The following is a 3,986-nucleotide window of genomic DNA, read 5'->3' as shown; positions in this document are numbered from 1 at the left end:
TGGAAGTCATGAAGAGTAAACACTAAACAGAAATCAATGGAAAGTATATATACTGGTATTTCCCTCATCCAGGCTCCGCAAATTCAATGACACACATGATCCTATAAGTTGTCACTCACATGAGCACAATATGATACTTCCTCCGTGTCGAATTGCTTGTCACTCAAACTGATGACACATCAACAAGTAATTTTGGACGAAGGGAATAATAGTTAGTTAAGCATGCGGCAAAGTATTTATTTGTTTCCGTGGTTGTGATTGTTGTCACAATAAAATAGATAAATGCAAGTCACAACATTGACGAGAGAAAAATCTTGCATTGATTTTGCACAAAGTTCTCGTAATTTACATCATGGTGGTACAACTTAGACTATACGACAAACATGCTTGGTGGCGTGCACATGCTTCAAGATAACTTACTTTCCAGGAATAAAGTTGATGGCAAACGCCCATGAGTTGTTGTTGACAGGGTCAACGATGTGGTCAGCAAGTTTCTCAAGTGGGACCTTGCTAGTGACAATAGTTTGGACAAAGAAACCAAACATTGAGAACATGACGAGACGTTTGTTCTTAATCTCCTTCACCTTGAGCTCAGTGAATGCCTTGGGGTTGTCTGCTAGTCCGAGTGGGTCAAAGCTACCGCCTGGGTAGAGTGGGTCGACGGTTTCGCCGAGTGGGCCGCCTGCAATGCGGTACCCCTCAATGGAACCCATTAGCATGACTTGACACACCCAAATAGCTAGGATGCTTTGTTCGTGTACGAGGCTGGGGTTGCTGAGGTAGTCGAGACCACCCTCGCTAAAGATCTGGGATCCAACCTTGAACCAAAGGGGCTCGCCAAACTTGACACCGTTGCGAGCGAGCAACTCAGGAAAGATGCAACCAAGTTCCCCAAGCATGGCCCAACGATAGTGGATCATCTCTAGTTCCCGGTTCTTGGTGAAGGTCTAGGGGTCAGCCGAAAGACCGGCGGTATCCCACCCATAGTCGTCATGGAATTCACCAGTTAGGTAGAGCACACGGTCGGCGTCATACCATGGGCGACGAGAGGAAACATGCTTCGCCTTCACTGCAGTCTTGCGCATGGTAACGCGGGCCTCACCAAAGAGAGCCGACGATTGTGTGTTCTTCACCTTTTTGTTGGCAAATGTCGAGGAGGAGAGGGACATTTTTTAGCATGCAGGCGCTTGCATGGCCTTAAACTGAGGCCCTTACAGACCCACCAAGTCAAGTACAATGAAAGAAAAGGGATACATGCCATGGACAAACAGGTGACACAGCGTCAAGACACAACCAAAACACATGACTAGCGGGGATATCTAGGTAGCGAAGGGCCGCTTGACGTAACTCAGTGCACCACACTCGTACCCTTGCTACGAGCTCCTTCACGTCTTCTCTGTCCTAAGATCTTGTTAGTGGCTTCCACAACTACAAGAAAGACATGATTTTATATAGTAGGTCAGCCGGATGTCGAATGATTTTCCCTTCTATTAGCGCTTTATTCCTGGTAGTCCACAACGCCCATGCGATTGCCCCAAAGCCCGGCCAAGCCATTCGCTTGTCTCTTCCACTAGTTGAGGCAATCAATCGGTATAGGTCGGAGAAGCCGCTTGTGTTCCATATGAAACCCGTTAACTCCCTAATGGCGGTCCACACGAATTGAGCCATGGCGCATCTAAATAGGATATGGTCACGGTCCTCATTATCGCCGCACCATATGCATTTGCCATTACCCGGGCCATGTCGTTTCTGCACCTGGTCACCTCTCATGATTCTGTTGCGGGCGGCTTGCCACAAGAAGATTTTGATTTGGCTGGTAGCCGCGCCTTCCATATGCCCGATAGGTCACATGGAGCCACGGATCTGAATATATCTTTGTATAGAGAGACTACGGGGAATTGGCCAAACGGTTCGAGGCGCCAACTTGCCACGTCTTGGCTCGGGCCTAGCCCGATCCCCTGCAGTTTATTCCACAGTTCTTCCCATTGATCTGCCTCAACTTCCCCAAGATGCCTACGGAACCTAGGTGCCCACCTATCTTGTTGCCATACCTCCGACATCCTCGCGTTTTGGTCGCCGCCGATGGCAAATAGAGCAGGGAATCAATCCTGCAACCTACTTCCCTCACACCATATGTTTGTCCAGAAGCATGTGGCTTTCCTGTTATGCATCTCGAATTTAGTCCCAAGCCGGAGGAGGGGATTGCATCTTTTAACTTCCCTTGCAAATTCTGATAGATTTACATTCCTTCTAAAGTCTATGCCTCCGTGGCCTAGGTATTTCGTCCTAAAGATCTGTAGCCACATGCTCCCTGTCCTGTTAGGATCTTCCAGGCCCATTTAGTCATAATACATTAGTTTATAACCTTGGTATTTATGACCCCCAAACCTCGCACTTCCTTAGGTTCGCAAACCTTTGCCCAGCTAAGCATGTGATATTTCTGCTTCCCGTTCTCTTACGCCTAGAAGAAATGGGATCACACCTTGTCCAGTTTCGCATGTGTGCCGTCATGTAGCAGGTAAAAACCCATGACAAACATTGGAATATTCGTGAGACAATCATTAATGAGCACTAGCCTACCCCCTGAGACGAGCAATTTTCCTTGCCATGGCTCCATCCTAGCCGCCGTTGTGTCCACTACCGGCTGGAAGTCCCTCATAGATAACGCCCTAGAGGTAATAGGCATTCCCAAATATTTCATTGGGATGGACCCCAATTCGCAATTCATCATGTGTGCCGCTTGTAGTTGCGATTCTAGATCACCACCCGTGACAAAAGCCTCCACCCGATCATTTCCTCGAAGCACATCAAAAATATTTTTAGGTTTGTTATCTCACGCTCCGAGTTCTTTATGAAAATGAGGGTGTCATCGGCGTATTGAAGATGGGATAACCCTCCCGGTATAATATCGGCGGCTACATCCGATAGATGGCCCGCCTCCTTAGCCCGGTCCAGAATATCGGCCAGGGCATCCACCAAGATGTTAAAAAGTAGTGGCGAAATCGGATCCCCTTGTCGCACCCCCCTTTTATTTCTAAAGTATGGCCTCACCTCACCGTTAATGTTCACCGCCGTTTGACCACCCCTCACCAGCTCACCCATAGAGGGTCAAAACCTTTTGCTTTAAGATCGTCCTCAAGAAATTCCCAACGTACCTGGTCATATGCCTTCTCAAAATCATTTTTTAGGATGAACACCTCTTCTTTGGATGCCTCAATCTAATGCAGCACCTCATGGAGGACTGCCACTCTGTCCAGCATACTTCGCCCGCGAATGAACGCTGTTTGGTTGTCATCAATTATTTTATTAGCCACAGGGGACAACCGAGTCGCGAACCCTTTGGCAATAATGTGAGGAGGGACATGGTGGACTTCGCCATTGGAAGGCTAAGCAAAATATTGGTGGTATGACTTCTCCAAGAGATGGGTGTGTCCAGATGACTTTATAGGAGGGAGGGGGGGGGGGTACTTAAGGGCAGCCAGAGGTGGCATAGGTGATCTATTTGGTGTGTAACCTGACAAAATAAAGATGGACAGTGAGAAAAATCTTGAACTTTGTTGCCATTGGTGCTGCAAAAGATATCTTGAACTCAGAACAGTTGGAACATCGAGAGCCAAGAGGAATACGTATTGCCGTGAACTTGTGGCCAGGAGTGGCTGCGACTGGATTTTCGTGGAGAGAGCTAACTAGATGAAGTGTGTGAGTGAGACCTGCATGGCTCGCTCACGCGGAGAAAGCATCGGGCGACGTGACTCCTGCGAGCTCTTGCGTTCATGTATCTTTTAGATTTCAGAAAATCAAAACAGGACGTACCATTTCCTCGTGGTAAAATATTACGTTGTTGAGCCAAATTCTATACATAAAGCTAGATACATCTATTTTTTACCACAATGAAAAATGTAGGCCCGTCTTAATTTTCCATTCAACTAACAAGTAAAATTATTTCATTCCAATTTACATATGAATATTCTAAATATTTTAGTTTA

At 47.0% G+C, this 3,986-nt stretch overlaps 1 pseudogene; it reads right to left on the bottom strand.

Annotated features, from left to right (window-relative positions):
• Window positions 1-416: 416 nt before the first annotated feature.
• LOC123403827 lies at window positions 417-1,169 on the bottom strand (annotated as a pseudogene).
• Between the last annotated feature and the right edge of the window lie 2,817 nt (window positions 1,170-3,986).

This window comes from Hordeum vulgare, chromosome 6H (genome assembly GCF_904849725.1).
Source record: "Hordeum vulgare subsp. vulgare chromosome 6H, MorexV3_pseudomolecules_assembly, whole genome shotgun sequence".
Lineage (NCBI taxonomy): Eukaryota > Viridiplantae > Streptophyta > Magnoliopsida > Poales > Poaceae > Hordeum > Hordeum vulgare.
Note: the sequence above shows the minus strand (reverse complement) of the source record. Positions and strands in the feature narration are given on the sequence as shown.